At 45.8% G+C, this 27783-nt stretch overlaps 1 long non-coding RNA gene across 1 annotated transcript in view; it reads left to right on the forward strand.

The window, feature by feature from the left end:
- The window catches only part of LOC138421160 (uncharacterized), a 136801-nt gene that overhangs the window by 25340 nt on the left and 83678 nt on the right, over nt 1-27783 (forward strand). Inside the window, exon 2 of the long non-coding RNA XR_011249421.1 lies at nt 11869-12016. This is a non-coding gene — a long non-coding RNA (uncharacterized lncRNA). The remainder of the gene's footprint in view (nt 1-11868; nt 12017-27783) is intronic.

Consider the following 27783-nt stretch of genomic DNA (forward strand, 5'->3'; position numbering starts at 1 on the left):
CAGGGAGGGTGGGAATTCAAATCCAGGGTGTATCTTGAAGGTGGAGTGAAGAGAACCTGCTGGTAGATTGGATGTAGGGTGTGAGAGAAAGGCTAAGACCTCGTCACTATTCTTTGCACCCTCTTCTTCTGAAACTCCTAATTGAATGTTTGCTAGATCTTCTTGGTCCTTCTGCTATCTTAGCTAATCTGTGTATCTTTCATCTCTTTGAGCTCCAGCTGCATTCTTGGCGAATCTAAGGTCAGCCAGTTCAGTCACTTAGTCGTGTCCGACTCTTTGCAACCCCATGAATCACAGGACACCAGGCCTCCCTGTCCATCACCAACTCCCAGAGTTCATTCAGACTCATGTCCATCAAGTCAGTGCTGCCATCCAGCCATCTCATCCTCTGTCGTCCCCTTCTCCTCCTGGCCTCAATCCCTCCCAGCATCAGGCTCTTTTCCAATGAGTCAACTCTTGGCATGAGGTGGCCAAAGTACTGGAGTTTAGCCTCAGCATCAGTCCTTCCAATGAACACCCAGAGCTGATCTTTAGGATGGACTGGTTGGATTTCCTTGCAGTCCAAGGGACTCTCAAGAGTCTTCTCCAACACCGCAGTTCAAAAGCATCAATTCTTCAGCACTCAGCTTTCATCACAGTCCAACTCTCACATCCATACACGACCACTGGGAAAACCATAGCTTTGACTAGACGGACCTTAGTCGGCAAAGTAATATCTCTGCTTTTCAATATGCTATCTAGGTTGGTCATAACTCTTCTTCCAAGGAGTAAGCGTCCTTTAATTTCATGGCTGCAATCACCATCTGCAGTTATTTTGGAGCCCCCAAAAATAAAGTCTGACACTGTTTCTACTGTTTCCCCATCTATTTGCCATGAAGTGATGGGACCAGATGCCATGATCTTCGTTTTCTGAATGTTGAGCTTTAAGCCAACTTTTTCACTCTCCACTTTGACTTTCATCAAGAGGCTTTTTAGTTCCTCTTCAGTTTCTGCCATAAGGGTGGTGTCATCTGCATATCTGAGGTTATTGATATTTCTCCTGGCAATCTTGATTCCAGCTTGTGCTTCTTCCAGCCCAGTGTTTCTCATGATGTACTCTGCATATAAGTTAAATAAGCAGGGTGACAATATACAGCCTTGATGTACTCCTTTTCCTACTTGGAACCAGTCTGTTGTTCCATGTCCAGTTCTAACTGTTGCTTCCTGGCCTGCATATAGGTTTCTCAAGAGGCAGGTGAGGTGGTCTGGTATTCCCATTTCTTTCAGAATTTTCCACAGTTTATTGTGATCCACACAGTCAAAGGCTTTGGCATAGTCAATAAAGCAGAAATAGATGTTTTTCTGGAACTCTTTTCCTTTTTCCATGATCCAGCAGATGTTGGCAATTTGATCTCTGGTTCCTCTGCCTTTTCTAAAACCAGCTTGAACATCAGGAAGTTCATGGTTCACGTATTGCTGAAGCCTGGCTTGCAGAATTTTGAGCATTACTTTACTAGCATGTGCGGTGAGTGCAATTGTGCAGTAGTTTGAGCATTCTTTGGCATTGCCTTTCTTTGGGATTGGAAAGAAAACCTACCTTTTCCAGTCCTGTGGCCACTGCTGAGTTTTCCAAATTTGCTGACATATTGAGTGCAGCACTTTCACAGCATCATCTTTCAGGATTTGAAATAGCTCAACTGGAATTCCTTCACCTCCACTAGCTTTGTTCATAGTGATGCATTCTAAGGCCCACTTGACTTCACATTCCAGGATGTCTGGCTCTAGGTGAGTAATCACACCATCGTGATTATCTGGGTCATAAAGATCTTTTTTGTACAGTTCTTCTGTGTATTCTTGCCACCTCTTCTTAATATCTTCTGCTTCTGTTAGGTCCCTACCGTTTCTGTCCTCTATTGAGCCCATCTTTGCAAGAAATATTCCCTTGGTATCTCTAATTTTCTTGAAGAGATCTCTAGTCTTTCCCATTCTGTTGTTTTCCTCTATTTCTTTGCATTGTTCATTGAGGAAGGATTTCTTATCTCTTCTTGCTATTCTTTGGAACTCTGCATTCAGAAGCTTATATCTTTCCTTTTCTCCTCTCTTCTTTTCACAGCTATTTGTAAGGCCTCCCCAGACAGCCATTTGCTTTTTTGCATTTCTTTTCCATGGGGATGGTCCTGATCCCTGTCTCCTGTACAATGTCACGAACCTCCATCCATAGTTCATCAAGCACTCTATCAGATCTAGTCCCTTAAATCTATTTCTCACATCCACTGTATAATCATAAGGGATTTAATTTAAGTCATACCTGAATGGTCTAGTGGTTTTCCCTACTTTCTTCAATTTAAGTCTGAATTTGGCTATAAGGAGTTCATGATCTGAGCCACAGTCAGCTCCCAGTCTTGTTTTTGCTGACTGTAGAGAGCTTCTCCATCTTTGGCTGCAAAGAATATAATCAATCTGATTTCGGTGTTGACCATCTGGTGATGTCCATGTGTAGAGTCTTCTCTTGTGTTGTTGGAAGAGGGTGTTTGGTATGACCAGTGTGTCCTCTTAGCAAAACTCTATTAGCCTTTGCCCTGCTTCATTACGCATTCCAAGGCCAAATTTGCCTGTTAGCCCAGGTGTTTCTTGACTTCCTATGCGGGCGAGGAGGGCTGAGAGGAGCTACTCTACGTTCAAGATCAGGAGGGGTGGCTGTGAGGAGATACCCCTCCTCCAAGGTAAGGTGCAGTGGCTGTGCTTTGTTGGAGCAGCCCTGAAGAGATACCCCACGTCCAAGGTAAGAGAAACCCAAGTAAGACGGTAGGTGTTGCGAGAGGCATCAGAGGGCAGAGACACAAACCATAATCACAGAAAACTAGGCAATCTAATCACAAGGACCACAGCCTTGTCTAACTCAGTGAAACTAAGCCATGCTGTGTGGGGCCACCCAAGATGGACGGGTCATGGTGGAGAGGTCTGACAGTATGTGGTCCACTGGAGAAGGGAATGGCAAATCACTTCAGTATTCTTGCCTTGAGAACCCCATGAACAATATGAAAAGGCAAAATGATAGGATACTGAAAGAGGAACTCCCCAGGTTGGGAAGTGCCCAATATGCTACTGGAGATCAGTGGAGAAATAACTCCAGAAAGAAAGAAGGGATGGAGCCAAAGCAAAAACAATACCCAGCTGTGGATGTGACTGGTGATAGAAGCAAGGTCTGATGCTGTAAAGAGAAATATTGCATAGGAACCTGGAATGTCAGGTCCATGAATCAAGGCAAATTGGAAGTAGTGAAACAGGAGATGGCAAGAGTGAACGTCGATATTCTAGGAATCAGTGAACTAAAATGGACTGGAATGGGTGAATTTAACTCAGATGACCATTATATCTACTACTGTGGGCAGGAATCCCTTAGAGGAAATGGAGTAGCCATCATGGTCAACAAAAGAGTCTGAAATGCAGTACTTGGATGCAATCTCAAAAATGACAGAATGATCTCTGTTTATTTCCAAGGCAAACCATTCAATATCACAGTAATCCAAGTCTATGCCCCTACCAGTAACACTGAAGAAGCTGAAGTTGAACGGTTCTATGAAGACCTACAAGACCTTTTAGAACTAACACCCCAAAAAGATGTCCTTTTCATTATAGGGGACTGGAATGCAAAAGTAGAAAGTCAGATTCTAAGGTGCCTTCTTTCAAATACTAATTCTCGCTCTGACTGTGACTAGTGCAGAGATTCTTGTGACTCCTGAATTCTAAATTCGATGAGTATATTTTTCATTTCCAAGGTGAAAAAAATTTATAGCTAATTGTTTTGGTTTCATAATTTTTTTGTTTTCTTTGAAGTAGACATTGAAGTAAAAAGGTGTCTATGGGAGATAAGACTGTGGGAGCTGAAGAATAGAATATTTTCCCATGTGGATAACCAGTTACATCAAAAGCATTCCATTTCCATGGATCTGTAATGCCAGTGATGGGTGTGCGGTGGGGACTGATCCCCCACAGATGGGCTCCCCAGAAATGAAGTTGATGTCCTGTGGGAATCCTGGGGAACTGTCCCACGTGCTTCCTGGGTATCAGCCCTCCACCTCCACTCCCTCCCTCATCATGCTTGGAAAGGGGGGCTGGTTCTTCCCCAACCATGAATCCTCACCACTAAGGTGCTAAGTCATTGAGCTGCAACCATTAGGCTTGGATGAGTCTCAATCACAAGGCATTGGATTGGTACTTCTTCCCATCGGGAACACTGAGCCTGGATTCTGTCACATTGTACTGCTCTTACATCCCAGCCAACGATTAAGTTACATCTGACTCTTTGAGATCCCATGGATTACAACACACCAGGCTCCTCTGTCCCCCACTATCTCCCAGAGTTTGTTCAAATTCATGCTCACTGAGTCAGTGATGCTATCTAACCATCTCATCCTCTGCCGCCCCCTTCTCCTTTTGTCTTCAATCTTTCCCAGCATCAGGTTCTTTTCTAATGAGTCGACTGTTTGTATCAGGTGGCCAAAGTATTGGAGCTTCAGCTTCAGGATCAGTTCTTCAATGAATATTCAGGGTTGATCTCCTTTAGGATTTACTAGTTTGATCTCCTTGCAGTTCAAGGGACTCTCAAGAGTCTTTTCTAGCACCACAATTTGAAAGCAACAATTCTTCAGCGTTCAGCCTTCTTTATGGTCCAACTCTGACATCCATACATGATTACGGGAAAAAACATAGCTTTGACTATATGGACCTTTGTCTGCTAAGTTATGTCTCTGCTTTTTAATATGCTGTCTAGGTTTGTCATAGCTTTTCTTCCCAGGAGCCAGCGTCTTTGGACTTCATAGCTGCCGTCACTATTTGCAGCGATTTTGGAGCCTGAGAAAAGAAAATCTGGGACTGCTTCCCCTTTCCCCTTCTATTTGCCACGCAGGCTTCTCTAGTCCTCAGATCTAGTGCTGTCAGTCTGAGAGTCAGGGCCCCTCTCCCACAGTCTGGACTTCTGTGCTGGACTTCCCTGAGCTGCCCTAAGAGCAAAAGACTCGAGACCTGCTCCTCTCTGTGGTTCCCCCAGTGGGTGTGGCCCTAACAGCCAGGGCCTGGGCTCCTTGGTCCTTGCTTTTATTTGCCAGGTGGACATTACAGCTTCATTTATCTCTCAACTTTCCTCAACATACTTCCATAAGTCTATTATGCTGCTCCCTAAAACTGACTTCATTCGGATGGGGTCACGTGTGGATTATTGATGTGTTTGCCTCTTATTCTTAGCATTGAATTTCTACTTGTGTTTCATAGTTTTTGATATGCAGGCTCATTTGGAATTGGAAACTTTGGGATTTTCTTTTTTCTCTTTTTCTTCCTACGTGTCCAGCCCTACCTGTTTCAAGCTGTTGCAGTTGGTTCCTCACTGCCCCTTGAAGCTCTGATCTGGGAACAGGCCTTATGCTGCTGGCTGGCGGTTGAGGTGAGATGGCACAGTAGGCTCTTTTAACTCGGTTCCCAGAAGAAAGGCTTAGTCCTCCAGCTCGCTGGGCCCACAGCTTCCTAGGAAGTTGTCACCCTGGGCTGCACTGGGCCGCAGGGTTTTCAGCTTCCTTTCTGGATTACGGGTGACCCCACCCCAAGTTGACTCTAAGCAGCGGAGCACTGTTAGTCCTTTTGCAGTTGCTGTTAGAGTTGAGCCCCCTGACGCTGCCAGCTTCCAGACCTAAAACCCAGGAGCCGAGAGCTTCAGCTGTGTTCACTTCTCATCCAAAGAGATTTAGTATTACTTTTTTCAGTCCAACTAGGTCTTTTGGGTTTTCCCTTTTTATAGTTTGCAATGTGTCTGGGGCAGCACGGTGCAGATTAGCTGGACTCAGTGTGCTATCCTGACCCAGTAGGTAGTCTTTTAGTCCACGGTGGCCATGCTCTAAGGAATGGCTCTGAAAACCTCAGTGGGATGGCTTCTCCCCAAGCAGCCATGCCCACTGACGGCATGTGGTGATAAGACCGGCAGATAGCCACTCAGAGGGCAGGGGGGTGCAGGGGACACTCAAGTCATTTTTCCCTTCCTGTGTACTCAGAGGCCATGAGACCAACCCTCTGCACAGTACAGGTGTCCCCTCTACACTGCCTCCAGAGACAGGCAAGGTCAGCTGGGTTAGCTCCCTGTCCAGAACCACCTGCATTTGCACTGCTTTGTTTTCAGGGAGGGAGCCCTTCTGGTATCGAGCATCAAAGTTTCTCCTGTAGCTCTCGGCCAGAAGTTTCATCTGCAGCACTGAGTAGGTGAGCCCCTTCCCATCTCCCCTCAGCTATCTGGGCGCAGCAGTAGACTTTTCTTTCCCTGGCTGCCTCATTCAACCTCCTCTGCTGTGCCCAGCATGTTTTTTTTCACTCTTCAGGAACTCGGGATTATCACACAGACTTTGTAAAACAGGGGCTTGTCCTGACCAAGGAGGAGAGACAGACCATTTAGCTCCTGAGAAGGTGGTGCCTACTGACATCTCTTAAAGAGGAAGATGGGGAATGGGTTTCCTCACATCTGGTCTCAGCTTGGTGGCATTGGTGGTAAAGAACCCACCTGCCAATGCAGGAGATGTAAGAGACACAGGTTCGATCCCTGGGTTGGGAAAGAGCCCCTGGAGGCGGAAATGGCAACCCACTCCAGTGTTCTTGCCTGAAGAGTCCCATGGACAGAGGAGCCTGGTGGGCTACAGTTCATGGGGTCCCAAGGAGACATGACTGAAGTGACTTAGCACACATACAAGCATGGTCCCTGGTAGGCAGCTAGCTAAGATATGGTTTTTCCAGTAGCCATGTATGGATGTGAGAGCTGGACTATAAAGAAAGCCGAGAATTGATGCTTTTGAACTGTGGTGTTGGAGAAGACTCTTGAGAGTCCCTTGGACTCCAAGGAGATCCAACCAGTCCATCCTAAAGGAGATCAGTCCTGAATATTCATTGGAAGGACTGATGCTGAAGCTGAAACCACAATACTTTGGCCACCTGATGTGAAGAACTGACTCATTTGAAAAGACCCTGATGCTGGGAAAGATTGAAGCCAGGAGGAGGAAGGGATGACAGAGGATGAGATGGTTGGATGGCATCACCGACTCAATGGACATGAGTTTGAGTAAACTCTGGGAGTTGGTGATGGACAGGGAGGCCTGGCGTGCTGCAGTCCATGGGGTCGCAAAGAGTCGGTTGGACATGACTGAGCGACTGAACTGAACTGAATTGAAAAGTATGTTTCACAAGGAAACATCTCCCTCTAGTGGCTACCAAGGTGTATCTCATGATGCTTTCTTTGCTGTTTGGTCCGTGAAGATTCCCTTAGAAGGTTAAGAAGATCCACCGAGCTGTGGGTGGGAAAGCTGTAGACTGCAAAGACCCCATCTGACTTTCTGACTAAAATGAACTGATTTTGCATTGGTGACCGGTGAGAGAGAGAGAGAGACAGAGAGGGAGAGAGAGGGAAAGAAAGAGTGAGGGAGGGAGGGAGGCAGGGAAGGGATGCGGGAGGGACAAACAGAGAGAGAGAGTGAACTTAGCTTCAGTTTCCAGGTTTCTCATGATTTCCTGAAGCCAAAATTTACAAATTGTTATATTCCTTGGTGGCCCAGACAGTAAAGAATCTGCCTGCAATGCAGGAGACCTGGATTTGATCCCTGAGGGTTGAGAAGATCCTCTGGAGAAGGGAATGGCCACCCACTCCAGTATTCTTGCCTGGAGAATCCCATGGACAGAGGAGCCTGGAAGGCCACAGTCCATGGGGTTGCAGACAGTTAGACATGACTGAGTGATTGACACTACTTTCATACATATGCTAAAATGGATATTATCCCCAGAAACTCCAGAACAGCAGTTTCTCTTTTATGTGGCTTCCTTATTAATTGGCTCCTTTGATTTTCTCTGTTGGTCTCTACTTGCTAAGTGGTTTAGTTGAGTCCCTTTAGTTGCAGTAAACAGACTCCTTTATACCAGTTGGAGGGAAGTTGGAGAAGATGTTAAAAGGACAGAGGAGCCTCAGAGGAGAAGAGATGTCTACAGAGCCTGCCTTTTGGACCTAAGGTCATACCAGGGCAGGATTTCCCGGGATTTTGCCCGGTCTAGTTCTCCCCGATAAGGTGAAACTTGTCTCCTCTCCATTTTCTGCTTGCTCGAATTCGCCCTTGCCTTTTCTCTACATCCTAGCTTCTGCTTATTCATCATTTTGGTTTACTCCGATTTCGTTGTGGTCCCTCTGGCATCTCTCCTTCCCTCCACTTTGTGAGATTCCAGCCTCAGCGCTTACTACCAACTGACTGATTTCATTGGCATTTTCTAGTTCTGTTTCTTGAGACAGAAGTCTAATTGATGCCACCACCTTTTTAGGGGGTACTAAAAAGGGGTACATCAAAAATCTCCGGCCAGCCAGTGAATTGGCCGTTTGGGGATCTGCTTCCCGTTGCAATCACTTGGGCAGGGGAGGGTGTGATACAAAACAGAAGCACCTGAGAATGTCTTTGCAGAGGGGCCCAAGGCCAGGCAGTTTCTTCCAGAAGGGCATGTGGGCATGACATACTGTAGGGCTCTCCCATCGGGAAGCTTGTCCCATCTTGGTGGGATTCATCTACTTCATCTGTCCTGTTGTGTTTCCCGTCCTCTCTGCGTGGTCAGTGTTGAGGAGCACAAAGAATAGCTTGTGTGATCCTAAGGTGGAAATAACCAGGACTTTCCTGGTGGGCGGGTTGATTAATTTGGCTGATGAGGGACAATGTCACACTGGGGCAGAGGAGACAGGCAGTGGGGCTGGCAGTCAGCTGCTAACTGATAGAGCAAGTTTGTTTGCATTTCAAAAAAGGCACTTCTTCCTCAAGATCCTTCACTGACATCCTCCAGAAAACTGCTGTAGAGACCAAACAAACCTATGAGGACCACAGGGTGCAAGGAGCTCTCAGGATTTAAGCAGAGTCTTTGGAGGTGGTTTTGGGGGAGACGCTAAGTCCGCTGTCTCCCCAGATTGCTGGCATTCTGCTTACAGTCACCTTTCCTTTGCTACCAACATTTCGTGAATTTCAACATTTGCTGACTTTGTAAGTGGCGAGCAGTGGACCTGCTGCATTTGGTAACAAGAAGCTGTGTGTCCGGCACTGACCCCGCTGTCTGCGCTGGCTGCCGGGCCCACACTGAATACCGCATGTATCTCAGCCAGCCTGGCCTCTACAGCGTCCTCACAAGGATCTCACGTGGCGATGCAACAGGGGTCCTGCCTGTTCAGCGGACACAAGTGCAGAGATTTGCATACAGAAAATATTGGGGGCGGGAGTGGGAGAAGATAAGCAGTTACTGAACATTTTCTACATGCTAGGTGCTGTGCTGTTTCACTTACATTGTTCATATTTTTGCATCAAATCTGTCGTATCTATGATGAGCCTCATTTTACAGCTAAGGAAACGGGGCTGAGGGGTTCCACCAGGGCTGCTGCAAGCCGTGTATTTTCATCGCTCCAAGAGATGCTCTTCACTTTGTAACTGAAGCGGCATGGTGGTTAGAGGTGGGGCCAATGTCACTCGCTCAAGCCTCACGATGAGGCAGGGGTAGAGCTGGGATTCAAACCCAGGCCACAGCTCATGCCCCTTCTGCTGCACTAATCTCGTGGAGAGCCCATAGGATTGTGTGCTAAGTCGTCTCTGGGCTCTGGGCTTGTGTCGGACTCTTTGGGCTATGGACTCTATGGACTGTAGCCCGCCAGGCTCCTCTGTCCAGGGCATTCCCCAGACAAGAATACTGGAGTGGGTTGCCGTGCCCTCCTCCAGGGGATCTTCTCGACCCAGGGATCCAATGCAAGTCTCTTGCGTCTCCTGCATTGGCAGGCAGGTTCTTTACCACTAGCGCCATCTGGGAAGCCCTCCACCCGCACCCCCCACACCCCGCCTCACCATAGGAATAAGCAACTGAATTTAGTTTTATCCCCTCCTTAGAAAGTTTCATTCACATATTCTGAAATTAACTGCAGGAAATATAGAATTTTATCCAAGATTACAGCAACCTCTCAGAAAGAAAAATGAGCATTTACTTACTATGTACCACTCACGTCCCAGGTGTTGGGCTGTTAAGACCCACCCAAATCCCCACTGGAGGCTGTGCTGGACTGGACTGTGAGCCAAATGATATGCTTCCAGGGTATGACAAAGTCAACCTGAAAACCGGATTTAGTTCCAAGTTGGAGGTTCTCTACCCACCGATAGGTGGTTTTAACTGGTCTGGCATTGACTCAGCGTCTCAGTTCTCTAAAGCTCCCTGAGTGATTTTACGGCAAGCCAAAGCTAAGGAGAGCTGATCTAGTCCAGCCCTTTAACACAGAGTAGGTCAGAAAAGGAGCCCAGGGGCCAGTGACTTGATCAAGACCACTCACCGGGGAGTGTTGCTACTGAGTGTGTGCTGGTTCCTCCTGGATCCTCTGCGTGCTGGGAAGGGACAGGGAAGGGATGGGTCACCTGTTGGAAGAGACAGGCCATTGGTAGTGCAGGGGAGGCATTTAGTTGTGCCCAGTACCTGCTCTTAACCATCTCATCATATGAAATTGATCCTTAGAGGGCATGATCACTGTCGTGAGCTGGAATCAGGTGAGACTCATGACAGGAAACAGCCTGCTGTCATTGGTTAGGATGAAATGCAAAGCCATTGTAAGAAAAACCGCCAAGAATACAGTGGCTTAAAGAACATCGTAGTTTATTTCTCTGTCATCCAACAGTCTACGGTGAACAGATGAGTGCGTTTATTCCACAAGGGCGGTCAGGAAGCCGGCACCATCCCCAGAGCATTGGGACTGCTGCCTAAGCTGGTTTGCAGGCACTTCTGGGTTCCAGAAAGAAGCATGTGGAATGTGTCTTTTTTTTGACCACACTATGCGGCATGTGGAATCCCCTAGTTCCCTGACCAGGGATTGAACCCGTGTCCCCTGAGTTGGAAGCTTGGAGTCTTAGCCACTGGACTGCCAGGGAAGTCTGCACGTGGATGTATTTTAAGTGACACACATCACTTTTGCTCATTTTTCCGATGGTGAGCATTTAGTCCCCTGGAAGCAAGGGGCATTGGGTAAAGTATTCCTTTGCGGTAGCCAGTGTCCAACTACAGTTCTGGTCCTCTAATAAAAGGAGAAAGATTTTAGTGCCCAACGAGTGTCTCCACAGTGGCCCTCAAGGGAATTTATTCTTGGCATCTTCCCTCAATCACTCTTCCATTCAAGAAGCATTTTTGGCACTTTCTATGAGTGGGGCAGGCACGTGAGAGGAAGCATAGAGCAGGGGAAACTCGGTTGGATGTGTTAAGTCTAAGAACATTCCCTAGAGGCAGCAGTGTTTGGACTGAGTTTTGAGGATGAGTAAGAACTGCAAAGAAGAATATGCCAGGCAGAAGATGTACCAAGGCCTGGAAGTGGATGGAAGTGGGTGGGAGAAGGGGAGGTTTGAATGCAGCAGAGTGGCTGCAGGGGGGCTAGAGAGGACTTTGCAAAGCCAGACCATGTGGACTCCCACCTGATGAAGCCAAAGAGCACAAAGTAACCTTATCTTCTTTCTTTCTTTGTCTTCCTCTTTCCCTCCCTCCCTCTCTCCCTGTCTCACCCTCTCTCTCTCTCCCTTCCTTTTGTTGACTGAAATAAAAATGCACAATGAGTTTCGAGTTTATGTAGGAACTTACTGAGGCTTAGGGCTAGGGAGATGGGGCTTCCCTGGTGGATCAGACAGCAAGGAAACTACTGCAATGTCGGAGACCCAGGTTCGATCCCTGGGTGGGGAAGATCCCCTGGAGGAGGGAATGGCAACTCACTGCAATATTCTGGCCTGGAGAATGCCATGGGCAGAGGAGCCTGGCGGGCTACCGTCCATGGGGCCGCAAAGAGTCGGACACAACTAACACTTTCATTTCACTTTTTCACTTTTGCAGATGGGGAGACAGACTCTCAGATAGCTCTGAGGAGCTGCTCCAGACAGGATGGGAGTGAGAAGATCAGCAGATAGGTGATTTTGGAGAAGGGTTACATGCCGTCAAGCACACATCTTGGTGGAAGTTTGCTGTTAGTTACCAGACACAGGTATCTCAGTAACTAATTTTAGTGTTTTTCTAAGTGTGGGAAGATACAAGAATCTGGATTCATGAAATTTTCTCCTGAAAGTGTCTCACTATCTGAGGGCCTGTTCTGCTTGTTTTCTCAGGGCGCAGAATACCTCATTCCTGATCTTTGCCCTGAATTCCTTTCCAGGTGTATTGTAGGTAGAACTGGATGGTGGGCAACATGTGTTGTTTTATTCTTTCTAGTCTCCCTTCTTCCCTTCTTTTTTTTAAAACGTATTTTGTATTGGGGTATAGCTGATTAACAGTGTTGTGACAGTTTCAGGTGAGCAGCAAAGGGACTCATATACTGATGGATGTACATGTATCCATTCTCCCCCAAACTCCACTCCCATCCAGCCTGCCACATAACACTGAACAGAGTTCCGTGTGCTAAGGTCCTTGCTGGTTACGCATTTTAAACATAGCAGCGTGTACATGTCCAGTATTCATTGCAGCACTGTTCCCAATAGCCAAGACATGGAAGCAACCTAAACGTCCATAGGCGGAGGAATGGATAAAGAAGGTGGTACGTATGTATACAATGGATTATTACTCAACCATTAAAAGGAATGATATAGTGCCATTTGCAGCAACATGGATAGACCTAGAGACTGTCATACTGAGTGAAGTAAGTTGACAGAGAAGGGGAAGTATCGTATGACATCCCTGGTATGCGGAATCTAAAAAGAAATGAGACAAATGAGCTTACAAAACAGAAGGAGACTTACAGGCATAGAGAACAAACTTATGGTTGCCAGGGGGAAGGAGGAGGGGAAGGGATAGTTAGGGAGTTTGGGATGGACATGGACACACTTTCTTCCTTTTTACAATACATCTCCTGCATTTATTTATCTTACACCTGGAAGTTTGGAAGTTTCTACCTTTTGGCCATCTTCACCCATTCCAGCTCCCTCCTCCCATAGGTTCAGGCAACCATCATTTGGCCACCTGATGTGAAGAAATGACTCACTGGAAAATACCCTGATGCTGGGAAAGATTGAAGGCAGGAGGAGAAGGGGGTGGCAGAAGATGAGATGGTTGGATGGCATCACTGACTCGATGGACAGGAGTTTGAGCAAGCTCCGGGAGTTGGTGATGGACAGGGAATCTGGGCGTGCTGCAGTCCAAGGGGTCGCAAAGAGTCAGACACCGCTGAATGACTGAACTGAACTGATGTGACTTATTTCAGCTTGCCTGGTGGCTCAGTGGTAAAGAATCCACCTGGTAATGAAGGAGATGTGGGTTTGATCCCTGGGTTGGGAAGATCCCCTGGAGTAGAAAATGGCAACCCATCCCAGTATTCTTGCCTGGAGAGTTTCATGAACAGAGGAGCCTGGTGGGCTATAGTTCATGCGGTCACAAAGAGTCTGACTCAACTGAAGCAACTAAAGAACAACATGTGACTATTTCACGCAACATAATGTCCTCAAATTTCATCCATATTGTCACCAATTGCAGGAGTTACTTCTTTTATGGCTGAATAATATTCCATTATATATATATACACACATATAAACAAATTTTCCTTATATATATATTCCATTATATATATATAAACAAATTTTCCTTATATATATATTCCATTATATATATATATATAAACAAATTTTCCTTATATATATGTATTCCATTATATATATATATAAACAAATTTTCCTTATCTGTCAATGGACACAGTTTATTTCCATATCTTAGATATTATAAATAATGCTGCAATGAACATAGAGGCACAGATGTCTTTCTGAGGTAGTGGTTTTGTTTTCTCTGTATGTATCTCCAAAAGTGGGATTGCTGGATCATACAGTAGCTTTAGAACCTCTATCAGTTCAGTTTAGTTTAGTCGCTCAGTCGTGTCGGACTATTTGTGACCCCATGGACTGCATCATGCCAGGCTTCCCTGTCCATCACCAACTCCCAGAGCTTGCTCAAACTCATGCCCATTCAGTTGGTGATGCCATCCAACCATCTCATCCTCTATTGTCCCCTTCTCCTCCTGCTTTCAATCTTTCCCAGCATCAGGGTCCTTTGGCCAAAGTATTGGAGTTTCAGCTTCAGCATCTGTCCTTCCAATGAACATTCAGGACTGATCTTCTTTAGGATTGACTGGTTGGATTTCCTTGCAGTCCAAGGGACTCTCAAGAGTCTTCTCCAACACCACAGTTTAAAAGCATCAATTCTTTGGTGCTCCATTTTCTTTATGATCCAACTCTCACATCCATACATGACTCCTGGAAAAACCATAGCTTTGACTATTTGGCCCTTTGTTGGCAAAGTAATGTCTCTGCTTTTTAATATGCTGTCTAGATTTGCCATAGCTTTTCTTCCAAGGAGCAAGCGTCTTTTAGTTTGAACAGAACCTCCATACTGTTTTCCGTAATGACTGCACCAATTTACATTCCCCCCAACAGTACACCAGTTTCCCTTTTCACCACATCCTTATAGCACATGTTTCCTGTCTTTTTGCTAATAGTCATTCTAATAGGTGTGAAGTGATAAGTCGTCATGGTTTTGATTTGCATTTCCCTAGTGATTTGCAAATTTTCAATAGATAGTTTTGAGGAGGAAATTCACTGGTATATACATGGGGGAGGGAACTTTGGGGGGATCTGAACTTTAACTTTCAGAAGACTATGAAGAAGCTGAGCTGAGCTTTTGAAACACCCTCCCTCAAATCTGAGGTTATTTTAAGAATCAGCCATGTGTTGGGAAATGTACTGTGGTCTGACTGGCCTTGCCCCAGCCTATCTGGATTACCGGGTGGGGGCAGTGGTGTGCCCTGGAAGGAATGGGGTGTGAAAGGGGACTGTCCAGGGCACAGAGTGGTTTCAGGAGGAGGCCTTAGATTGGGGTAAGGCAGCATCTCTTGGACTCAGACTCCAGAGTGGAGGTGCCTGGCATGTTTCTGCTGGTGGATGGGAGGTGAATACACTGGCCCTGTGAAGTTGGGAGATGGGAGGCAGGTGGATAAGGCACCTACATATGTCCTGCTGTACTCCCAGGCTTCTGCGAGATTCGCGATAAACGTAGCTGGTCTGTGGCGCGCTGTGAGGTGGACCCCAGGGTAAGGGCTGGGAAGCAGGGTTCTGAGCCAGGCCCTTTCCCGAGAAGCCCGTGGAGTGGTGCCCCGGTGGAGGCCTGCTGTTCCCGCAGATCCACGAGCTCCCGAGCTCCCGGGGCGCCCTGGAGTCGTGAACGCACTGACAGGTGGGTTGCTGGGGGCGTGGAACCTCTGCCTCAGGGGATCCCAGGATGGGAACTGAAAGGGAATGTGCTCTGGCTTTGCAGCTTCCAGGGATGAGGCCCGGAACATTCTGGTTATGCTTTCATGTTCCACTCCCAGCTCTCAGGAGGAGAGATCCTGCTGCCGGGAATCTCACTGATCCTGAAAACTCATCCCTTTAAAACATTCTCTTTTAAGTTCTTGGCTTCTGCTTTCCAGTCTGTGTCTGTTTCCTCCTCTCTCCCGCTCTGTCTCTCATTTCTCCCCACGAGCATGCCCGGTCAGCACACAGCTGGTCACCTCGTGTTTCCTAAATGTTTCTTTTCCTGCCTCTTCGAGTCCTGAGGCAGGGAAGCCGCTGTTTCTCCACGGGCAGCGGGGAGACAGCCTGCGGTTCTCCTGAGCGGTGGTGTTTTCTCCCATCGCTGGCCTCAGGCGGGCCTGCCGGGCTCGCACACCAGGCCGGCTCAAGATGAAATGGGGAGCGGGGTTCTGCGGGTCAGAAACGTAGCCGCGGGGCCGATCCAGGTGCTGGCTTCCAGGCAGGCCATTGCAAACTTTGCTGTTAGGAGTCATCTCCTTTGTTCTTACAGGTTTCTGCTTTCTCTCTCTTTTTTAAAAAACAATAAGATAATTTATTTATTTTTGGCGGTGCTGGGCTTTCTTGCCAGAGCTCTTCTCTAGTGGTGGAGGGGGGGGGGGGCGGGGGGGGGCACTCTTGATTTGCCCGGCTCGGGCTTCTCTTTGCAGGGGCTTCTCTTGATGTGGAGCACGGGCCCTAGGGCATCTGGGCTGGGTACTTGAGGCCTCCCGGGCGCTAGAGCACAGTCTTAATAGTTGTGTTGCTTGGGCTTAGTTGCTCCAAGGCAGAGTGCAGGAATTGAAGGCATCTCTCTAGCATTGGGAAGAGAGCACCAGAGAAGCCCTCTGCTTTCATTTTGCCCAGTCTTGTGTTAATTGCTTTTCTGACGGTTTTTCTGGCCGGCTGTTTTTGCTGTCAGGGATGGCTGCTGTGGGTGGAGGTAATGCCGCAAGCCCAAGAGAGAGCGATCACAGTGACCTTCTGCATGGCGGGGGTCCCTGCTCCTCCCTGACCCAGGGTAGAAGATTACAGAGTTGGTCATCAACAGTCAGGGATGCAGGCTTAGAGCCTTAAGAACTGACAGGAGCCTGTGGCCAAGCCTTTCCCAGGGTGCCATTCCCTTGCCATTTGTGGTTTTCGAGGGCTGCCCTTCCAGTGCAGGGACCTCAGGGTGCAGGTGCTTGTGTGCTGGGCTGGATGACCTCTGGGGTCTTTACTAAGATCCTACAAATGCTGACAGCAAAGAGACTAGAACTGGGGTGATCAGATCTTCCCGACCAAGGGTCAGAACATCTGGGAATTCAGTAACTCATTCATCACAAATATTTACTCCCAAACTCCTATTCTGTGCCAGGCATGGTGCTAAGGGTTAGAGATGCAACAGTGAATAAGTGTTCAATTTGATGGGGGAGCTAGACCTGCACATGGGTAATTACAATGCAGCGAAAGGACCGCATTCTGGGGCTTCCCAGGTGGCTCAGTGGTAAAGAGCCTGCTTGCTGGTGCAGGAGACACAGGAGGTGCAGGTTCAGCCCCTGGGTCGGGAAGATCCCCTGGAGGAGGAAATGGCAACCCACTCTAGTGTTCTTGCCTGGAAAATCCCATGGACAGAGGAGCCTGGTGGGCTACAGTCCATGGGGTTGCAGAGATGGACACCACTTAGTGCCTGAGCACGTAGACGCACATGGTCAGGACCAGGCTCCACTCACACGTGGCTTGCTTTTGAGCACAGAGGAGAGGTACCTGGCCTAGTGAGGGCTTGAGAGGGACCAAGGGGACTGAGCCTGAAAAAAGAAGCAGGAGCTGGCTGGGCCAGGCAAAGGGGGTGTAAAGGAGAGGAGAGGAAGGGTGAATTGTCGTCCTGCGTGAACCCCCCTGTCTAACAGGAACATGTTGACAGCGAGGCATGTGAGGAAGAGAGAATGACAAAGCACAGGTCTCTTGCTTTTACAGACCAGATTTTAATCTCCTATGTATGAGAGTCTCAAACTCAATGTCCAGCCACCCAGTGTCTGACCTGTGAGTGCCCTCACAGTTCCTTGGCGAGGGGAAGAGCACAACCTAAAACGCCCCCCAAGGAGTTGCAGATGAGTGTGTCCTGGTAGACCTTGCTTCACTCAGGGACTGTCTGAAAGGCGGGCGGGCTCCCAGAGCGCCCAGTGTGGTGCAGAGTGCACAGTTGGTGCCCATCAAATCCTCAACTGCAGAGTGTGTGTTGGCCCCTGGACTGTCAGGGTGATCAACAAGAACCTGGTAGTTAGAGGCAGCCACCAGTTACACGAGTCGTTGAGTTGACAACAGAACATGGGCCAGGCAGAGAGAAGGCTGCCTGGGTGTCCCTGAGCGCAGCATTGGCAGGAGGACTGGGGAGGCAGGACCTTCCCAGGGAGAGACACCCGTGGCGGTCTCTACTGGAGACAGGGGCTGGCAAATTCCAACCTGAGCTGGTTTGTCTTCTAAGGACTCTAGCGATAACCCCCCAGATTCCTTTTCCTGATTTCTGCTGGCCTTAGCTCTTCTGGGCAGATAAAGGGAAGTCCATGGAGGCATGTGATTTTAGGAAAAGCAGCCCTGGAGTCAGCTGACCCTCAATTTGAGTCTTAGCTCTGACACATTAGCTCTGCAGCCTCAAACACTTAGCTTCTCTGATCTTGATTTTATCATCTATAAAGTGGGGTTCATCATATTTATTTATTTATTTATTTATTTTTTAATTTTTAGTTTTTTATTTTTTAAATTTTAAAATCTTTAATTCTTACATGCATTCCCAAACATGAACCCCCCTCCCACCTCCCTCCCCAGAACATCTTTCTGGGTCATCCCCATGCACCAGCCCCAAGCATGCTGCATCCTGCGTCAGACATAGACTGGCGATTCAATTCACATGATAGTATACATGTTAGAATGTCATTCTCCCAAATCATCCCACCCTCTCCCTCTCCCTCTGAGTCCAAAAGTCCATTATACACATCTGTGTCTCTTTCCCTGTCTTGCATACAGGGTCATCATTGCCATCTTCCTAAATTCCATATATATGTGTTAGTATACTGTATTGGTGTTTTTCTTTCTGGCTTACTTCACTCTGTATAATCGGCTCCAGTTTCATCCATCTCATCAGAACTGATTCAAATGAATTCTTTTTAACGGCTGAGTAATACTCCATTGTGTATATGTACCACAGCTTTCTTATCCATTCATCTGCTGATGGACATCTAGGTTGTTTCCATGTCCTGGCTATTATAAACAGTGCTGCGATGAACATTGGGGTACATGTGTCTCTTTCAATTCTGGTTTCCTCGGTGTGTATGCCCAGAAGTGGGATTGCTGGGTCATAAGGTAGTTCTATTTGCAATTTTTTAAGGAATCTCCACACTGTTCTCCATAGTGGCTGTACTAGTTTGCATTCCCACCAACAGTGTAGGAGGGTTCCCTTTTCTCCACACCCTCTCCAGCATTTATTGCTTGCAGATTTTTGGATCGCAGCCATTCTGACTGGTGTGAAGTGGTACCTCATTGTGGTTTTGATTTGCATTTCTCTAATAATGAGTGATGTTGAGCATCTTTTCATGTGTTTGTTAGCCATCCGTATGTCTTCTTTGGAGAAATGTCTATTTAGTTCTTTGGCCCATTTTTTGATTGGGTCGTTTATTTTTCTGGAGTTGAGCTGCAGAAGTTGCTTGTATATTTTTGAGATTAGTTGTTTGTCAGTTGCTTCATTTGCTATTATTTTCTCCCATTCAGATGGCTGTCTTTTCACCTTGCTTATATTTTCCTTTGTTGTGCAGAAGCTTTTAATTTTAATTAGATCCCATTTGTTTATTTTTGCTTTTATTTCCAGAATTCTGGGAGGTGGATCATAGAGGATCCTGCTGTGATTTATGTCTGAGAGTGTTTTGCCTATGTTCTCCTCTAGGAGTTTTATAGTTTCTGATCTTACATTTAGATCTTTAATCCATTTTGAGTTTATTTTTGTGTGCGGTGTTAGAAAGTGATCTAGTTTCATTCTTTTACAAGTGGTTGACCAGTTTTCCCAGCACCACTTGTTAAAGAGATTGTCTTTACTCCATTGTATATTCTTGCCTCCTTTGTCAAAGATAAGGTGTCCATATGTGTGTGGATTTATCTCTAGGCTTTTCAACATCCATTTATGATAAAAACTCTCCAGAAAGCAGGAATAGAAGGAACATATCTCAACATAATAAAAGCTATCTATGACAAACCCACAGCAAACATTATCCTCAATGGTGAAAAATTGAAAGCATTTCCCCTAAAGTCAGGAACAAGACAAGGGTGTCCACTTTCACCGCTACTATTCAACATAGTTCTGGAAGTTTTGGCCACAGCAATCAGAGCAGAAAAAGAAATAAAAGGAATCCAAATTGGAAAAGAAGAAGTAAAACTCTCACTGTTTGCAGATGACATGATCCTCTACATGGAAAACCCTAAAGACTCCACCAGAAAATTACTAGAGCTCATCAATGAATATAGTAAAGTTGCAGGATATAAAATCAACACACAGAAATCCCTTGCATTCCTATACACGAATAATGAGAAAGTAGAAAAAGAAATTAAGGAAACAATTCCATTCACCATTGCAACGAAAAGAATAAAATACTTAGGAATATATCTACCTAAAGAAACTAAAGACCTATATATAGAAAACTATAAAACACTGATGAAAGAAATCAAAGAGGACACTAATAGATGGAGAAATATACCATGTTCATGGATTAGAAGAATCAATATAGTGAAAATGAGTATACTACCCAAAGCAATTTACAAATTCAATGCAATCCCTATCAAGCTACCAGCCACATTTTTCACAGAACTAGAACAAATAATTTCAAGCTTTGTATGGAAATACAAAAAACCTCGAATAGCCAAAGCAATCTTGAGAAAGAAGAATGGAGCTGGAGGAATCAACTTGCCTGACTTCAGGCTCTACTACAAAGCCACAGTCATCAAGACAGTATGGTACTGGCACAAAGACAGACATATAGATCAATGCATCATATTTATTTTTAAATAGCTCTTATGAAGATCGAAAGAGACAGCACAGGTAAAGCTCATTCTTCATGCCTTTATCTCTCCCAGCGGGGTGAGGCCCCCCATTCATTCAGTAAACAGGTACTGATTGTCTGCTTTTTGTTGGGATTCCCTGGTAGCTCAGATGGTAAAGAATCTGCCTGCAATGCAGGAGACCCAGATTTGATTCCTGGGTTGGGAAGATCCCATGGAGAAGGAAATGGCAAACCACTCCAGTATTCTTTCCTGGAGAATTCCATAGACAGAGGAGCCTGGCAGGCTACAGTCCATGGGGTCACGCAAGAGTTGGACATTACTGAGTGACTAACACTCACTATTTTTCTGCTTATTGTTAAGCATTGTTCTGGGAAAACAGTAATGAATAAAACCCTCACAAAGCTCATGTGCTGATGGGGAAGCTAGAAAATAAGTAAGGGAACCATTAAATAAATAAACAGCATAAACTAAGACTGTGGTAAGAGCTACAAAGCCAAGGAAAGAGGCTCATGTAAATAGCAGAGAGCAATTTAATAGGAGGCCCGAGGAGTCTTTGGGTTGTTCAGTGATATTTGAACTGAGACCTGAAGACTGAGAAGGCATCTGCCTTGCCAGAACCTGTGGAAGGAAGCGCATTCAAGGCAGAGAAAACAGCACGGAGGCGAGACGTGTGCTGAGGGTAAGCGCCCGGCCCATGCAAGGGAAGAAACAAGGTTCTTGTAGTTCGAGCACTGTGGACCCTGGGGCGTGCACTGTGAGAGGAGCTGGTGAGCAAGAGCAAAGTCCAGACCTGCTGCGCCAGGGTGTCTGGAGGCCCGCAGGGAACTCACAGAGCTCTGTGGGAAGTTCGGTGTTTAAGAGAACCCTCAACATCTGTTGGACTCCATGCAGACTACTGACTGGCCCAGGATAGTTTGCAGTTTCATCATGAGACTTCCCTCCGTGCTTTGATGGCGTCGCTTTGTGAAGCTGGCTTTTCATTGGTTGCTGTGATAAAAAGCAAGCATAGTGGGGAAACTGACAGAGAACAGGAAATGAAGGTGGCAGTGTCTAATCAGATTCCAGGTTTTGAGAGGCTGTGCCCTCCCCCAATGGCACACCACACACATGCCGCTAGTATGCGGTTGTCATTATTTAAGGATGAAACAAAGATATCGTTCTTCCCCAATTTGTATGCATTCTTTTGTCTTTTAATATGTATTTGTTTGAGTGCCCTGGTCTTAGCTGTGGCATGCAGGATCTTCTCTCTTTCTTGCTTCAGTCTTCCTTGTGGCACGTGGGATCTAGTTCCCCGACCAGGGATGGAACCTGGGCCCCCTGCACTGGAGTGGGTGGAGGGGAGGGCGCAGTCTTAGCCACTGGACCACCAGGAAAGTCCCTGTATTATTTTTTTGAATAGCTACTCACTTATTAGGACATAAAAACTTATACTATTTGGGTCTACCTACCTTATTTATTTATTTTGTCTGCACTTGTAGGGTCTCAGTTCATTCACCAGAGATTGAACCCCAGCTCCCAGCAGTGAGAGTGCTGAGTCCTAGCCACTGGACTTCTAGGGAATTCCTGGTCCTAACTGTTAGGTTGGTGAAAAAGTAATTGTGATTTTGGACCGTGCATTTTAAATCATTATAACTAGGCTCAAATACATCTTTGTCAATCAAAATAGGAACCATTATAATCAACACATTTTTGCCAAAGACAAATAAGTTTGTTTATTCTTGTAGCATAAAAATCCATGCTTCGAGATTCCACGAACTCTTAGAAAGCATTTGCTACCTCCTGCTGGTTGTGGAAGCATTTTCCCACAAAAAGTTGTCAAGATGCCTGAAGACATGATAGTCAGTTGACGAGTGGTCAGGTAAATATGGCAAATGAGGCAAAACTTCATAGTTCAGTTAATTCAACTTTTGAAGCATTGGTTATGTGATGTGCAGTTGGGTGTTATCATGGAGAAGAATTGGGCCCTTTCTGTTGACCAATGTTGGCTACCAGTGTTAGAGTTTTTGGTACATCTCACCAATTTGCTGAGCATACTTTTCAGATGTAATGATTTTGCTAGGATTCAGAAAGCTGTAGTGGATCAGACAGGCATCAGACCACCAAACAATGACCCTGACCTTTTTTTTGGTGCAAGTTTGGCTTTGGGACGTGCTTTGGTGCTTCTTCTCCATCCAATCACTGAGCTGGTTGTCACTGTTTGTCTTATAAAATCCATTTTCATTGCTTGTCACAATCTGATAGAGAAATGGTTTGTTATTTTTGCATAGAGTAAGAGAAGAGGACACTTCAGAATGATGATTTTTAAAAATTTTCGGTCAGCTTTTTCACCTTTCCAATTTGTTTCAAATGCCGAATGATCATAGAATGGTTGATGTTGAGTTCTTTGGCAACTTCTCGTGTAGTTGTAAGAGAATCAGCTTCAATAATGGCTCTCAACTATCATTGTCAGCTTCCAATGGTCAGCCACTCTGCTCCTCATATTCAAACCTCGGCAAAACCTCTTGAACCACCACTGCACTCTATGTTCATTAGCAGTTCCTGGGCCAACTGCATTGTTGATATTTTGAGTTGTCTCTGTTGCTTTAAGACCCATTTTGAACTCAAATAAGAAAATTGCTTGAATTTGCTTTTTGTCTAACATCATTTCCCTAGTCTAAAATAAATATAAAATAAACAGCAAGTAATGTCATTAGCAAAAAAATAAATCAAGCAATATGCATTAAAATGATGTATAATGCAACCACATTTATTTAAGAATGTATTCCAATACCAAACAGCAAAGTTCAACAATGCAAGACCTCAATTATTTTTGTACCAGCCTAAATACTTCATGAAAAGAATCCTTGGGTATTTTTTGTGGTCTCAGAGGACTGTGAAAAAATTACTGAGCCTCTGAGAGCACTATCAACAGAGAAGGTTGTTGATAGCTAGCCCAGTTGATACCTAGCCCAGAGAAGCCCACCCCTGGGCTAGGTGAGGCTGTTCTTCAGTCGCTCAGTTGTATATGACTCTTTGTGACCCCATGGACTGCAGAACGCCAGGCTTCCCTGTCCTCCATTATCTCCCAGAGTTTGCTCAAACTCAAGTCCATTGAGTCAGTGATGGCATCCAGCCATCTCATCCTCTGTCATCCCCTTCTTCTCTAGCCTTCAGTCTTTCCCAGCATCAGGGTCTTTTCCAATGAGTCAGCTCTTCAAATCAGGTGGCCAAAGTATTGGAGCTTCAGCTTTAGCATCAGTCCTTCCAATGAATATTCACGACTGATTTCCTTTAGAATGGACTGGTTGGATCTCCTTGCAGTCCAAGGAACTCTCAAGAGTCTTCTCCAACACCACAGTTCAAAAACATCAGTTCTTTGGTGCTCAGCCTTTTTTTATTGTCCAGCTCTCACATCTGTACATGACTACTGGAAAAATCATAGCTTTGACTGTTTGCACCTTTGTAGGCAAAGTAATGTCTCTGCTCTTGAATATGCGGTCTAGGTTGGTCATAACTTTTCTTCCAAGGAGCAAGTGTCTTTTACTTTCATGGCTGCAGTCATTATCCATAGTGACTTTGGAGCCCAAGAAAATAAAGTCTGTCACTGTTTCTCCATTGTTTTCCCATCTATCTGCCATGAAGTGATGGGACTGGATGCCATGATCTTCGTTTTTTGAATGTTGAGTTTTAAGCCATCTTTTTCACTCTCCTCTTTCACCTTCATCAAGAGGCTCTTTAATTCCTCTTCATTTTCTGCCCTATGGGTGGTATCTGAATATCTGAGATTATTGATATTTCTCCCGGCAATCTTGATTACAGCTGGTGCTTCATCCAGCCCAGCATTTCACATGATGTACTCTGCATATAAGTTAAATTGGCAGGGTGACAATATATAGCTTTGATGTACTCCTTTCCCAGTTTGGAACCAGTCCATTGTTCCATGTCTGGTTCTATGTGTTGCTTCTTGACCTGCATATAGGTTTCTCAGGAGGCAGGGAAAGCAGTCTGGTATTCCCATCTCTTGAAGAATTTTCCACAGTTTGTTGTGATCTACACTGTCAAAGATTTTAGTGTAGTCAATGAAGCAGAAGAAGACATTTTTGTGGAATTCTCTAGCTTTTTCGATGATCCAACAGATGTTGGCAATGTGATCTCTGGTTCCTCTGCCTTCTCTAAACCCAGCTTGTACATTTGGAAATTCTCAGTTCACATACTATTGAAGCCTATCTTGGAGAATTTTGAGCATTACTTTGTAACATATGAAGTAAGTGCAATTGTGTGGTAGTTTGAACATTCTTTGGCATTGCCTTTCTTTGGGTTTGGAATGAAAACTGACCTTTCCAGTTCTGTGGCCACTGCTGAGTTTTCTAAATCTGCTGGCATACTGAGTGCAGCTGTATAATCATAAGGGATTTGATTTAGGTCATACCTGAATGGTCTAGTGGTTTTCCCTACTTTCTTCAATTTAAGTCTGAATTTGGCAATAAGGAGTTCATGATCTGAGCCACAGTCAGCTCCCAGTCTAGTTTTTGCTGACTGTATAGAGCTTCTCCACCTTTGGCTGCAAAGAATATAATCAATCTGATTTTGGTATTGATCATCTGGTGATGCCCATGTGTAGAGTCTTCTCTTGTGTTGTTGGAAGAAGGTATTTGCTACGACCAGTGTGTTCTCTCGGCAAAACTCTATTAGCCTTTGCTCTGCTTCATTCTGTACTCCAAGGCCAAATTTGCCTGTTACTCCAGGTGTTTCTTGACTTCCTACTTTTGCATTCCAGTCCGCTCTAGGGAAAAAGACATCTTTTTTGGGTGTTAGTTCTAAAAGGTCTTGTAGGTCTTCATAGAACCATTCAACTTCAGTTTCTTCAGCATTACTGGTTGGGGCGTAGACTTGGATTACCGTGGTATTGAATGGTTTGCCTTGGAAATGAACAGAGATCATTCTGTCATTTTTGATATTGCATCCAAGTACTTCATTTCAGACTCTTTTGTTGACTATGATGGCTACTCCATTTCTTCTAAGGGATTCTTGCCCACAATAGTAGATATAATGGTCACCTGAGTTAAATTCACCCATTCCAGTCCATTTGAGAAATGCAGGTCAGGAAGCAACAGTTAGAACTGGACATGGAACAACAGACTGGTTCCAAATTGGGAAAGGAGTATGTCAAGGCTGTATATTGTCACCCTGCTTATTTAGCTTATATGCAGAGTACATCATGCAAAATGCCAGGCTGGAAGAAGCACAAGCTGGAATCAAGATTGCTGGGAGGAATATCAATAACCTCAGACACCAGGATGGCACAACCCTTATGGCAGAAAGCAAAGAAGAACTAAAGAGCCTCTTGATGCAACTGAAAGGGGAGAGTGAAAATGTTGGCTTAAAACTCAAAAAAACTAAGAAAAAAAAATTCTTAGATTCAGAAAACTAAGATCATGGCATCTGGTCTCATCACTTCATGTCAAAAAATGGGAAAACAGTGGAAATAGTGACAGACTTTATTTTTGGGGGCTCCAAAATCACTGCAGATGGTGTCTGCGGCCATGAAATTAAATAGCTCAGTTGGCAAATCATCTGCCTGCAATGCAGGAGACCCGGGTTCGATTCCTGGGTCAGGAAGATCCCCTGGAGAAGGAAATGGCAACACACTCCAGTATTCTTGCCTGGAGAATCCCATGGACAGAGGAGCCTGACAGGCTATAGCCCTCGGGATCGCAAGAGTCAGATAAGACTTAGCAACTAAACCACCACCTTGGAAGAAAAGTTATGACCAACCTAAGCATATTAAGAAGCAGAGATATTACTTTGCCAGCAAAGGTCCATCTAGTGAAAGCTATGGTTTTTTCCAGTAGTCATGTATGGATGTGAGAGTTGGACTATAAAGAAAGCTGAGCACCAAAGCATTGATGCTTTTGAACTGTGGTGTTGGAGAAGACTCTTGAGAGTCCCTTTAATTGCAAAGATATCCAACCAGTCCATTCTAAAGGAGATCAGTCCTGAATATTCATTGGAAGGACTGATGCTGAAGCTGAAACTCCAATACTTTGGCTACCTGATGTGAAGAACTGACTCATTGGAAAAGACCCTGATGCTGGGAAAGATTGAAGGTAGGTGAATGGGATGACAGAGGATGAGATGGTTGGATGGCAACACCGACTCAATGGACATGAGTTTGAGTAAACTCTGGCAGTTGGTGATGGACAGGGATGCCTGGAGTGCTGCAGTCCATGAGGTTGCAAAGATTCGGACACGACGGAGCGACTGAACTGAACTGAGTGCAGCACTTTCACAGCATCATCTTTTAGGATTTGAAATAGCTCAGCTGGAATTCCATCGCCTCCACTAGCTTTGTTTGTAGTAATAACTTCCTTGACTTTGCATTCCAGGATGTCTCACTCTAGGTGAGTGATCTCACCACCGTGGTTATCTGGGTCATTAAGACCTTTTTATACAGTTCTTCTGTGTATTCTTGCCACCGCTTAGTATCTTCTGCTTTTGTTAGGTCCATACTGTTTCTGTCCCTTATTGTTCCTAACTTTGCATGAAATTTTCCCCTGGTATCTCTAATTTCTTGAAGAGATCTCTAGTCTTTTCCATTTTATTGTTTTCCTCTATTTCTTTACATTGTTCACTTAAAAAGACGTTGTCTCTCCTTGCGATTTTTTGGAACTCTGCATTCAGATAGATATGTCTTTCCTTTTCTCCTTTGCCTTTCGCTTTTCTTCTTTTCTCGGCTATTTGTAAGTCTCCTCAGACAACCATTTTGCCTTTTGCATTTGATGTGAGGGTGCCCTCAATCAAACCCTTTTCTTTTCAAGCCCTGCTTCTGATATTGGGTGCTTGTTTCTTGACAGCTTGCGGGTGAGTGTTTGTGCATGCTAGCAGGTACTGAGGAAATGTCGGGTAGATTTTCTAACTGGGTGGGTCCCCAGCCTCCCTCATCACTTGGATCACTGGAGAACTTTGCAAAAATAGTTTCCTGGTCTCCTTCCTGGAGGTTCAAATTCAGTAGGTCTGAAGGGGGAATCTAAGTTTAAAAACCTGTGCTCCCACACCCTTTCTTTTAGACAGCCAGAAGGGCCCAGGTTTAGGGGGTGAATCTGGTTGTTTTCCGGCCAGGCTGTGGCCCAGGAAACAAGGTGGCAGTTTTGATCTCCAGGTGGGGAAGGGGCATGGGCACCAGCCCCAGAACCGTGGGGGAGGTGGTTGCTGGCCGCGTTCATTTGCACAGCCGTTCCCGGTGAGGGTGAGCAGCTGCGGTGCTCTGAAAGGAAGCCGCCCTTGCGGGGAAGGTCATCCCGCTCCCAGGCCCAGTGATCATGGCCTTCCCCGGCCCAGACGTCTGGGGAGGGTTTTGGGGCGGGGTGGGAGAGGGAGAGGGAGAGGGCTGGGCGCAGCTGCGAGAGAAGGTGGCCGAGAGGTGGCAGCATCAGCCCGCCCGCCG

This window comes from Ovis canadensis, chromosome 15, assembly GCF_042477335.2.
Source record: "Ovis canadensis isolate MfBH-ARS-UI-01 breed Bighorn chromosome 15, ARS-UI_OviCan_v2, whole genome shotgun sequence".
NCBI classification, from domain to species: Eukaryota; Metazoa; Chordata; class Mammalia; order Artiodactyla; family Bovidae; genus Ovis; species Ovis canadensis.